The sequence below is a fragment of the Oncorhynchus gorbuscha genome, linkage group LG21 (assembly GCF_021184085.1).
Source record: "Oncorhynchus gorbuscha isolate QuinsamMale2020 ecotype Even-year linkage group LG21, OgorEven_v1.0, whole genome shotgun sequence".
Taxonomy (NCBI): domain Eukaryota; kingdom Metazoa; phylum Chordata; class Actinopteri; order Salmoniformes; family Salmonidae; genus Oncorhynchus; species Oncorhynchus gorbuscha.
Window position 1 is genome coordinate 25607256 of NC_060193.1, and position 13411 is coordinate 25620666.

Consider the following 13411-nt stretch of genomic DNA (forward strand, 5'->3'; position numbering starts at 1 on the left):
AAATAATGGTTTATTTGCTACGAGAGGTTTATTTGATCGAATCATAGTTTTGTAATGCTTAATTTTTTACGAGTGTACTGTTTATAGGTAGGACATGTAACATCCCGGCAACTTTAAGATGGCTATGCATATTTATGGCTTGAGGCTGGTATCATAGCATCTCTCTCCATTGACTGCATGTGATTGACGTCAACTACCCTCATCGAATATTCAAAAAAGGATTGCAATAAGGAGATTTATCTGTTGTGAAGTAGGCTCAGTAACATGAGGACGCGATGGGCATAATTAAGGGCAAGTTTACTCTGCACGCTTAGCATTCCATCACAGCATACATCACAAAATCAAAATCTAATTTTATTTGTCACATGCGCCGAATACGACAGTGAAAAAAAATCAAATCACAAGAAATGTAAATGACAATATCAAGGCTATATGGCGGAGGTACAGGTTGAGGTATTTTGTAAAGTGATTATGTGTAGATAATAAACGGTGAGTAGCAGCAGTGTAAAAACAAATGTAAGTCCGGGTGGCCATTTGATTAGTTTAGTTGTTCAGTAGTCTTATGGCTTGGGGGTAGAAGCTGTTAAGGGGCCTTTTGATCTTAGACTTGACACCCCGGTACCGCTTGCCGTGTGGTATCAGAGATGACTTGGCTAACTGGAGTCTGACAAATTCTTTGGGCCTTCCTCTGACACTGCCTAGTATATAGGTTATGGATGTCAGGAAGCTTGGCCCCAGTGATGTACTGGGCCGTACGCACTACCCTCTTTAGCGCCTTCCTGTCAGATGCTGAGTAGTTGCCATACCCGGCATCAATGCAACCAGTGCTCTCGATGGTGCAGCTGTAGAACTTTTTGATGATCTGAGGACCCATGCCAAATCTTTTCAGTCTCCTGAGGGGGAAAAGGTGTTGTCATGCCCTCTTCACAACTGTCTTGGTGTGTTTGGACCATGATAGTTTGTTGATGTGGACACCAAGGAACTTGAAACTCTCGACCCGCTCCACTTCAGTCTCGTTGATGTTAATGTGGGCCTGTTCGGCCCTCCTTTTCCTGTAGTCCACGATCAGCTCCTTTGTCTTGCTCACCTTGAGAGGTTGTTGTCCTGGCACCACACTTCTAGGTCTCTGACCACCTCCCTATAGGCTGTCTCATCGTTGTGTTGTCATCAAACGTAATGATGGTGTTGGAGTCGTTCTTGGCCACGTAGTCATGGGTGAACAGGGAGTACAGGAGGGGACTAATCACACACCCCTGATGGGCCCCAGTGTTGAGGATCAGTGTGGCAGATGTGTTGTTGCCTACCCTTACCACCTGGGGGCGGCCCATCAGGAAGTCCAAGATCCAGGTGCAGAGTAGAGGTTGACCGATTTAATTAGGGCCAATTTCAAGTATTCATAACAATCGGAAATCATTATTTTTGGACGCTGATTTTGCCGATAAAAAAAAAATATATATATATATATTTTTTTAACACTTTTATTTAACTAGGCAGGTCAGTAAAGATTCACATTCTTATTTTCAATGACGGCCTAGGAACGGTGGGTTAACTGCCTTGTTCAGGGCAGAACAGCAGATTTTCATCTTGTCAGCTCAGGGATTCAATCTTGCAACCTTACGGTTAACTAGTCCAACGCTCTAACCACCTGCCTCACGAGGAGCCTGCCTGTTACGGGAATGCAGTAAGAAGCCAAGGTAAGTTGCTAGCTAGCATTAAACGTAATCAATCATAATCACTAGTTAACTACACATGGTTGATGATATTACTAGTTTATCTAGCGTGTCCTGCGTTTCATATAATCGATGCAGTGCGCATTCGCAAAAAAGGACTGTCGTTGCTCCAATGTGTACCTAACCATAAACATCAATGCCTTTCTTAAAATCAATACACAGAAGTATATATTTCTAAACCTGCATATTTAGCTAAAAGAAATCCAGGTTAGCAGACAATATTAACCAGGTGAAATTGTGTCACTTCTCTTTCTCATTGCACGCAGAGTCAGGGTATATGCAACAGTTTGGGCCGCCTGGCTCATTGTGAACTAATTTGCCAGAATTTTACGTAATTATGACATAACATTGAAGGTTGTGCAATGTAACAGCAATATTTGGACATAGGGATGCCATCCGTTAGATAAAATACAGAACGGTTCCGTATTTCACTGTAAGAATAAATGTTTTGTTTTCGAAATGATAGTTTCCGGATTCTACCATATTAATGACCTAAGTCTCGTATTCCTGTGTGTTATTATGTTATAATTAAGTCTATGATTTGATAGAGCAGTCTGACTGAGCGATGGTAGGCACCAGCAGGCTCATAAGCATTCATTCAAACAGCACTTTAGTGCATTTTGCCAGCAGCTCTTTGCAATGCTTCAAGCATTGCGCTGTTTATTGCTTCAAGCCTATCAACTTCTGAGATGAGGCTTGTGTAACCGATGTGAAAAGGCTAGCTAGTTAGCGGGGTGCGCGCTAATAGCGTTTCAAACGTCACTCGCTCTGAGACTTGGAGTAGTTGTTCCCCTTGCTCTGCATGGGTAACGCTGCTTCGAGGGTGGCTGTTGTCGATGTGTTCCTGGTTCGAGACCATTTAGTAGCGAGGAGAGGGATGGAAGCTATACTGTTACACTGGCAATATTAAAGTGCCTATAAGGTCATCTAATAGTCAAAGGTATATGAAATACAAATCGTATAGAGAGAAATAGTCCCATAATTCCTATAATTACTAAAACATCTTACCTGGAAATATTGAAGACTCATGTTAAAAGGAACCACCAGCTTTCATATGTTCTCATGTTCTGAGCAAGGAACTTAAACGTTAGCTTTCTTACATGGCACATATTGCACTTTTACTTTCTTCAACACTTTGTTTTTGCATTATTTAAACCAAATTGAACATGTTTCATTATTTATTTGAGGCTATTGTTTTTATTGATGTATTATATTAAGTTAAAATAAGTGTTCATTCAGTATTGTTGTAATTGTCATTATTACAAATAAAATAAAAAAATTGTCAGATTAATTGGTATCGGCCTTTTTTGGTCCTCCAATAATCGGTATCGGTGTTGAAAAATCATAATCGGTCGACCTCTAGTGCAGAGGGGGGTGTTTAGTCCCAGGGTCCTTAGCTTACTGATGAGCTTTGTGGGCACTAGGGTGTTGAACGCTGAGCTGTAGTCAATGAACAGCATTCTCACAGGTGTTCCATTTGTCCAGGTGGGAAAGGGCAGTGTGCAGTGCTATTGAGATTGCATCATCTATGGATCTGTTGGGGCGGTATGCAAATTGGAGTGGGTCATAAGGTTTCTGGCATGATGGTGTTAAATGGTGCCATGACAAGCACTTCATAGCTACCGACATGAGTGCTACAGGGCAGTAATCATTTAGGCAGGTTATCTTTGCTATCTTGGGCACAGGAACTATGGTGGTCTGTTTGAAACATGTTGGTATTAAATACTCGGTCAGGTCCGCTCATGCTTTGAGTACACGTCCTGGTAATCCGTCTGGCCCTGTGGATTTGTGAATGTTTAACGTTCAAAGCTCACATCGGCTACGGAGAGCGTAATCACACAGTCGTCAGGAACAGCTGGTGCTCTCGTCTTGCCACATCCAACGACCGTCAGAGCCTGTGTAGTAGGATTCAGTCTTAGTCCTGTATTGACGCTTTGCCTGTTTGATGGTTTGTCTAAGGACATAGCGGGATTTCTTATAAGCGTCCAGATTAGTGCCCCCCTTCTTGAAAGCGGAAGCTCTAGCCTTTTGGCTCGGTACGGATGTTGCCTGTAATGGCTTGTGGTTGGGAAATATATGTATAGTCACTGTGGGGACAACGTCGTCAATGCACTTATTGAAGAAAAAGGCGACTGAGGTGATATACTCCTCATTGCCATTGAGGAGTTCTTCTCATCTAAACATCCTGTTCTCCATGTACATCCGTTCTGTGTCAGAATATGTAGAATAAAATACCTGTATGTCTCTAGTGGTAAACTTGAGTAGTGCAGCAGAACACAACATATTAACCTCTTGTGAAAGTAAAACAATAAGCATAACCCAACTCAAGCATTCCACAATTCTTGAATTGAAGAGTTATTCTTATACAAAGCACAGAATAATAACAGTTAAAAAGCACATCATCATAACCATAACAATAGTAACATCAGAATATCACATTGACACTTTAGCAGTCAATCACAGTACTCACAATTTTTCAGATTTTACTGAATATAGTCCTTAAGCCAAGCCGGGCATCTTCTGACTCTCGCCCGACTCTGAATCTCTGTTTGAATAGTCTGTTGTGATTGCAAGGGAACTTGGGGGTGGGTGAGCAGCACTGTTTAATAGTGTGGCCTGCTCAGGACACGTCTTTCCGTTGTCAAGGACATATGTGTTTGGTCTTTTCGTTTTGGAGAACTTTGCATGGCGCACTGTAATTTGGTGCACCCTTTTTGACATGAAGGGGAAGATTTATCCACACATGATCTCCCTCTGATGCTTGATCGTTTCGCCCTCCGTTTGGCGTCCGTTTAGTATTGCATTTATTTCTTGTGTGGCACACGGCATCGTCGGACACGGAGGGACTGTGTAGCGGGAGAATGTCCAGTTTTGTGCGCAGCATTCTGTTCAACAGCACATAGTGTGCAGCTCCTTTAGTGGCATGAGCTGTCGTCCTGTAGTGCATAAGGAATTGTTTCCTTCTCGGATCGCCGTTTGGAGACAGTCATTCCACCGCGCCATTTGCTCGTGGGTAGTACACACTTTGGAGTGTTTAATGTCTCTGTCATAGAGGAACGAAGTCCATTCCTTCTAAGTGAATTGAGCACCATTATCGCTTACACTTTCGTAGCAATTTCCATTGCGACTAAACATATCTGTTAAGAATTTAATGACAGTCTGGATAGTTACATTACTGGTAAACGCAACCTCGGGCCATTTACTGTAGTAATCCACTAGGGTGATCCCGTAACTACAATCTGCTGGGGCAGTTTCAAACAGACCAACAATATCAATTCCACGTTTTTGCATGGTCCTTCAGCAATGTCTGACAGAGTTGATATTGTAGTTTTTTTGCTTTTTTTGTCTGGAGTTGAATCAGTTTTAATATTGCGGATAGATTGTCGCTTCCATCAATGTAATTGTCTGCATCATTTCCAAAACCCCATATATTTTGGGGGGATGGATATTGTCAGGTGAGAATTATCGGTGAATTGAACGATTAGAATATACCACCCTGAAACGTATAATTGTATGGAAGTGATTAGAATGTATAAAATCATAATCAATAAATGTGTTGTCCTAGTCGAAGTTAGGGTAAAGACAGTATGTCTTCATGGTATTATAAACAGACTGTCTGAGCTTGGTGCCGACCTGACTTGAGATTGGGAGAGAACAGGGAGTACTTGTCAAGAACAAGGTCACAAAGTTCTGGCGGCTGGGTAGCAGGACATGTGTGTGCGTCTGTTTGTGTGCATGTGTGTGGGGGTATGGGTGTATGTGCGTGCTTGTGTGTGTGTATGCGTATGGCTGTGTGAATGTGTGGGTGTGAGAAGTCAGTATAAAATGAATTGTTTTGTATGGTCTGTGCAGAGAGGAGAGAACAGGGATAAACCGACACATAGTTGACAGGCTACAGAAGAGGCTACGCTAATGCAAAGGAGATTGGAATGACAAGTGGACTACACGTCTCGAATGTTCAGAAAGTTAAGCTACGTAGCAAGAATCTTATTGACTAAAATGATTAAAATGATACAGTACTGCTGAAGTAGGTCAGCTGGCAGTGGGTGCGTTGTTGACACTACACTAATCAAGTCGTTCCGTTGAGTGTAATAGTTTCTGCAGTGTTGCTATTCGGGGGCTAGCAGGCTAGCTAGCAGTGTTGTTTACGTTACGTTGCGTTAAAAGAACGACAATAGATGGCTAGCGAACCTAGAAAATCGCTCTAGACTACACAATTATCTTTGATACAAAGACGGCTATGTAGCTAGCTAAGTAGCTAGCTACGATCAAACAAATCAAACCGTTGTACTGTAATGAAAATGAAGTGAAAATGTGATACAACCTGTGAATGCGACCGGGTAGTTGAGTTCTATACAGAAGACGTTGGCTAGCGTTGGCTAGCTGTTGGCTAGCTAGCAGAGTCACCTACGTTAAGGACGACAAATAGCTGGCTAGCTAACCTCGGTAAATTAAGATAATCACTCTAAGACTACACACTCTAAACCTAAACAACACAATTATCTTGGATACGATGATACGAAGACAGCAAAGACAGCTATGTAGCTAGCTAACACTACGGAGCTGTGAGGGGAACGGCACCTCAGTACCTCCAGGCTCTGATCAGGCCCTACACCCAAACAAGGGCACTGCGTTCATCCACCTCTGGCCTGCTCGCCTCCCTACCACTGAGGAAGTACAGCTCCCGCTCAGCCCAGTCAAAACTGTTTGCTGCCCTGGCCCCCCCAATGGTGGAACAAACTCCCTCACGACGCCAGGACAGCGGAGTCAATCACCACCTTCCGGAGACACCTGAAACCCCACCTCTTTAAGGAATACCTAGGATAGGTTAAGTAATCCCTCTCACCCCACCCCCCCCCTAAGTTTTAGATGCACTATTGTTAAGTGACTGTCCCACTGGATGTCATAAGGTGATTGCACCAATTTGTAAGTCGCTCTGGATAAGAGCGTCTGCTAAATGACTTAAATGTTAATGTTAAATGTTATGTTAAATGTTTTGTATAAGCTGAATCTTTGACTTATTATTATTATACCCACGGTCTTACAAACCTCGGGAATTGGTCAGAGCTATTGATTGATTGTTATCATTGGGATTGGAAAGTCTCTTATCAGATATATACACACACACACACAACACAGTTGAAGTCGGAAGATTACATACATCTAAGTCAAATACATTTAAACAAATTTTTTCACAATTCCTGACATTTAATCCAAGTAAAAATTCCCTATCTTAAGTCAGTTGGATCACCACTTTTTTTTAAGAATGTGAAATGTCAGAATAATAGTAGAGAGAATGATTTATTTCAGCTTTTATTTCTTTTATCACATTCCCTGTGGTTCAGAAGTTTACATACACTCAATTAGTATTTGGTAGCATTGCCTTTAAATTGTTTAACTTAGGTCAAACGTTTCAGGTAGCCTTCCACAAGCTTCCCACAATAAGTTGGGTGAATTTTGGCACATTCCTCCTGACAGAACTGGTGTAACTGAGTCAGGTTTCTAGGCCTCCTTGCTCACACACTCTTTTTCAGTTCTGCCCACAAATTTTCTATAGGATTGAGGTCAGGGCTTTGTGATGGTCACTCCAATACCTTTACTTTGTTGTCCTTAAGACATTTTGCCACAACTTTGGAAGTATGCTTGGGGTCATTGTCCATTTGGAAGACTCATTTGCGACCAAGCTTTAACTTCCCGATTGATGTCTTGAGATATTGCTTCAATATATCCACATAATTTTCCGTCCTCATGATGCCATCTATTTTGTGAAGATCACTAGTCCCTCCTGCAGCAAAGCACCCCCACAACATGATGCGGCCACCCCTGTGCTTCACAGTTGGGAAGATGTTCTTCGGCTTGCAAGCCTCTCCCTTTTTCCTCCAAACATAATGATGGTCATTTTACTGCTCGTTTTACTGTGGATACAGATACTTCCCACCTGTTTCCTCCAGTATCTTCACAAGGTCCTATTTGTTGTTGTTCTGGGATTGATTTTCACTTTTAGCATCAAAGTACGTTCATCTCTAGGAGACAGAGTCGGAGACAGTCGACTCTTCACTGTTGAAGTTGAGACCCTCGCAAGGCTGCGGGCCCAGACGGCATCCCCAGCCGTGCCCTCAGAGCATGCGCAGACCAGCTGGCTGGTGTGTTTACGGACATATTCAATCAATCCCTATCCCAGTCTGTTGTTCCCACATGTTTCAAGAGGGCCACCATTGTTCCTGTTCCCAAGAAAGCTAAGGTAACTGAGCTAAACGACTACCGCCCCGTAGCACTCACTTCCGTCATCATGAAGTGCTTTGAGAGACTAGTCAAGGACCATATCACCTCCACCCTTCCTGACACCCTAGACCCACTCCAATTTGCTTACCGCCCAAATAGGTCCACAGACGATGCAATCTCAACCACACTGCCCTAATCCATCTGGACAAGAGGAATACCTATGTGAGAATGCTGTTCATCGACTACAGCTCAGCATTTAACACCATAGTGCCCTCCAAGCTCGTCATCAAGCTCGAGACCCTGGGTCTCGACCCCGCCCTGTGCAACTGGGTACTGGACTTCCTGACGGGCCGCCCCCAGGTGGTGAGGGTAGGCAACAACATCTCCACCCCGCTGATCCTCAACACTGGGGCCCCACAAGGGTGCGTTCTGAGCCCTCTCCTGTACTCCCTGTTCACCCACGACTGCGTGGCCACGCACGCCTCCAACTCAATCATCAAGTTTGCGGACGACACGACAGTGGTAGGCTTGATTACCAACAACGACGAGACGGCCTACAGGGAGGAGGTGAGAGCCCTCGGAGTGTGGTGTCAGGAGAATAACCTCACACTCAACGTCAACAAAACGAAGGAGATGATTGTGGACTTCAGGAAACAGCAGAGGGAACACCCCCCTATACACATCGATGGAACAGTAGTGGAGAGGGTAGTAAGTTTTAAGTTCCTCGGCATACACATCACAGACAAACTGAATTGGTCCACCCACACAGACAGCATCGTGAAGAAGGCGCAGCAGCGCCTCTTCAACCTCAAGAGGCTGATGAAATTTGGCTTGTCACCAAAAGCACTCACAAACTTCTACAGATGCACAATCGAGAGCATCCTGTCAGGCTGTATCACCGCCTGGTACGGCAACTGCTCCGCCCACAACCGTAAGGCTCTCCAGAGGGTAGTGAGGTCTGCACAACGCATCACCGGGGGCAAACTACCTGCCCTCCAGGACACCTACACCACCCGATGTCACAGGAAGGCCATAAAGATCATCAAGGACAACAACCACCCGAGCCACTGCCTGTTCACCCCGCTATCATCAGGAAGGCGAGGTCAATACAGGTGCATCAAAGCTGGGACTGAGAGACTAAAAAACAGCTTCTATCTCAAGGCCATCAGACTGTTAAACAGCCACCACTAACATTGAGTGGCTGCTGCCAACATACTGACTCAATCTCCAGCCACTTTAATAATGGGAATTGATAGGAAATGATGTAAAATATATCACTAGCCACTTTAAACAATGCTACCTAATATAATGTTTACATACCCTACATTATTCATCTCATATGTATACGTATATACTGTACTCTATCATCTACTGCATCTTTATGTAATACATGTATCACTAGCCACTTTAACTATGCCACTTTGTTTACATACTCATCATTGTTTACATACTCATCATACTTATATGTATATACTGTACTATATACCATCTACTGTATCTTGCCTATGCCACTCTGTACTATCACTCATTCATATATCTTTATGTACATATTCTTTATCCCTTTACACTTGTCTATAAGGTAGTAGTTTTAGAATTGTTAGCTAGATTACTTGTTGGTTATTACTGCATTGTCGGAACTAGAAGCACAAGCATTTCGCTACACTCGCATTAACATCTTCTAACCATGTGTATGTGACAAATAAAATTTGATTTGCTTTGACTGGTGTTGTGCGGGTACTATTTAATGAAGCTGCCAGAATAATCTCAAATATAACACTTTTTGAGTTACTACATGATTTGATATGTGTTATTTCATAGTTTTGATGTCTTCACTATTATTCTACATTGTAGAAAATAGTACAAATAAACAAACACCCTTGAATGAGTAGATGCTCAAACTTTTGACCAGTAAGTGTACATGTACACCTTTTTAGAATATACCTTCCATTATGATTCCCCACAAACCCTCCCACCCCTCCCCCAATTGGAGTAAACGAATAAACAACACTTAGGCTACAACTTCCAGCTTATACAGTGGGGCAAAAAAGTATTTAGTCAGCCACCAATTGTGCAAGTTCTCCCACTTAAAAATACGAGAGAGGCCTGTAATGTTCATCATAGGTACACTTCAACTATGACAGACAAAATGAGAGAAAAAAAATCCTGAAAATCACATTGTATGATTTTTAGTGAATTTATTTGCAAATTATGGTGGAAAATAAGTATTTGGTCACTTACAAACAAGCAAGATGTCTGGCTCTCACAGACCTGTAACTTTAAGGCCTCTCTTTCGTTTTTCCGTGAATTATGTAATCCAGGTAGGCTTTTCCACCTTGTATGTTCTGCAGTAGGGAGGACATAATCTTTTTAAAACCAGCAGGGACTGAGGCCAAACCGAAGGGGGCCCGACGGAATCTGAAAAGGCCGTTGTGCTTAATGAATGCTGTCAAAACGTGAAGGAGGACTTGATGGTAGGCACTAGCCAAATCAATGGTTGAGAACACAATAGTGCCTTGTAGCTCAGCGAAGAGATCTTCCATGTGAGGAAGTGGATAACTGTCAATGATCACTGCTTTATTTGGCTCACGCAAATCCTCACACATGCAGATATCCCCATTTTTTCATTTTGGTAACCACTATGGGTGAAACCCATGGGGAGGCATCCATTTTCTCAATGACATCAGAGGATTAGTATGTGAACCAGGTCAGCAGAGACTCCTTTTTTTAGCAGACAGTGGATCCAGAAAATGTGAGCGCAGTGGTAGATTGGCCAGAACCCAAGTCCAGGGTGCAGCTACAACGGTTTCTTGGGTTTGCAGATTTCTACCGCCATTTAATTCGGGGCTACAGCACCCTGGTGGCTCCCCTCTCTGCACTTACCTCTCCCAAAATACCATTCACATGGTCCCCAGCAGCGGACAGGGCTTTTGTGGGTCCAAAGCAGAAATTCACTACTGCCCCCATACTCATCCATCCGGACCCGACCCATCAGTTTGTGGTTGAGGTTGCCGCTTCCAATGTGGGAGTAGGGCCGTCCTTTTCCAGCGATCTGTCCAGGACCAAAAGCTTCATCCCGGTGCCTTCATGTCCCATCATCTCAACTCCGCGGAAAGGAACTATGACGATGGGAACCAGGAACTCCTGACATCTAAGATGTCTGGCGGCTTTCGTTGTCTGGGGTATTGAGTCCCTGGTCCGCAAGGCAACAACGTTGAGGGGGGCCCGGCTAACCGGATGTTTGTCCCTGATTCGGCCCGACCTCAGATCCTGGAAAGAGCTCACTCCTCTAGGCATACCTGTCATCCTGGTGCCCGTCGTACCCTGGCTTTTCTCCGACAATGCTTCTGGTGGCCCAACATGGCTCTTGATGTCTCGGCCTTCGTTGCCGCATGCATGGTGTGTCCTCAAAATAAGACTCCGCGGCAAGCTCTGTCTGGCCTCTTTCAGCACCTCTCTGTTCCTCATCGCCCTTGGTCCCATATTTCCCTGGATTTTGTCACTGGGCTTCCCCCGTCAGATGGCAACACCACTATCCTGACGGTGGTGGATATGTTCTCCAAAGCCACCCATTTCATACCTCTCCCCAAGTTACTGTCAGCCAAAGAAACAGCGCAACTCATGGTGCAGCACGTCTTCCGAATCCATGCACTCCCGGTCAACATTGTCTCTGATTGGCGTCCTCAGTTCTCGTCCCGATTCTGGAAGGCGTTCTGCACCCTTATCGAGTCGTCGGCCAGTCTGTCGCCCGGGTTTCATCCACAATCCAACGGCCAATCGGAGCAAGCCAATCAAGACATGGAAACGACACTTCGGCATCTCTTCTCTAGTAACCCCACTACCTGGAGCCAGCAACCAGTCTGGGTGGAGTATTCTAGGAACACTCTACCCTGCTCGGCCACTGGACTCTTCCCTCTTCGAGTGCTCCGTGGGGTGTCAGCCCCCGCTCTTCCCGGAGCAAGAAGTAGAGGTCAACATACCCTTAGCCCAGATGTTCGTACGCCCCTGTCGGCGTACCTGGAAAAGGGCTTGGTCGGCTCTTCTCAAGATCACCTCCAGGTATCGTCAACAAGTGGGGCGCCACCGGACTCCGACTCTCCGCTATCGTCTCGGGCAGAGGGTATGGTTGTCTACACGGGATCTTCCCCTCTTGGTGGAATCCCGCAAACCTTCCCCCCTTTTCATTGGTCCTTTCCCCATCTCGAGTCCTTTGTCCCACTGCTGTTCGCCTGTTGTTACCCAGTACCCTCCGATTAAGCCCTTGTCTCTCAGCCATTTGTCTTCTGTTTCCAGGCCCATCCCTCCCCCTGTGTCATCGATGGCCAGCCAGCGTACACAGTGAGATGCTTTCTGAGGGTTTGACCATGGGGCAGGTGTTTCCAGTATGTGGTTGTCTAGAGTTGTTTTTCCATCTGGTTGCACATGTGACATGCTGGTAGAAATGAGTTTAAACGGATTTAAGTTTGCCTGCATTAATGTCCCCGGGCCCCTTGGATCGCCGCTTCTGGATGAGCATTTTGTCCAGTTCAAAGTGAGTAATCGCTGTTTTGATGTCCAGAAGCAATTTTCGGTCATAAGAGATGGTAGCAGCAACATTATGTACAAAATGAGTTACAAACGATGCCAAACGACAACAGAAAATAAATACCACAGTTGGTTAGGAGCCCGTAAAACAGCAGCCATCCCCTCTCGCGCCATTATAATATTTGTGTGAGTGTTAGTGCAAGAAAGACAAGTCTTCGTTCATACAGTCGTTTGAAAAAGTTTGTGCACCCCTGACAATTTCCATGATTTCCATTCATAAATAATTGGGTGTTTGGATCAGCAATTTCATTTTGATCTATCAAATAACTGATGGACACAGTAATATTTCAGTAGTGAAATTAAGTTTATTGGATTAACAGAAAATGTGCAATATGCATCAAAACAAAATTAGACAGGTGCATAAATTTGGGCACCTCAATAGAAAAATCACATCAATATTTAGTAGAGCCTCCTTTTGCTAAAATAACAGCCTCTAGACGCTTCCCACAGCCTCTAATAAGTGTCTGGATTCTGGATGAAGGTATTTTGGACCATTCCTCCTTACAAAACATCTCCAGTTCAGTTAGGTTTGATGTTTGCCGAGCATGGACAGCCCGCTTCAAATCATCCCACAGATTCTCAATGATATTCAGGTCTGGGGACTTGGGTGGCCATTCCAGAACATTGTACTTGTTCCTCTGCATAAATGCCAGGGTAGATTTTGAGCAGTGTTTTGGGTTGTTGACTTGTTGAAATATCCAGCCCCGGCATAACTTCAACTTTGTGACTGATTCTTCAACATTATTCCCAAGAATCTGCTGATATTGAGTGGAATCCATGCGACCCTCAACTTTATCAAGATTCCCAGTACCGCTATTGGCCACACAGCATGATGGAACCCCCACCAAATTTTACTGTGGGTAGCAAGTGTTTTTCTT

The 13411-nt window shown here is 44.3% G+C and overlaps 1 protein-coding gene across 3 annotated transcripts in view; it reads left to right on the plus strand.

The window, feature by feature from the left end:
- The window catches only part of slc1a1 (solute carrier family 1 member 1), a 35409-nt gene that overhangs the window by 810 nt on the left and 21188 nt on the right, over positions 1-13411 (plus strand). The window lies entirely within an intron of this gene.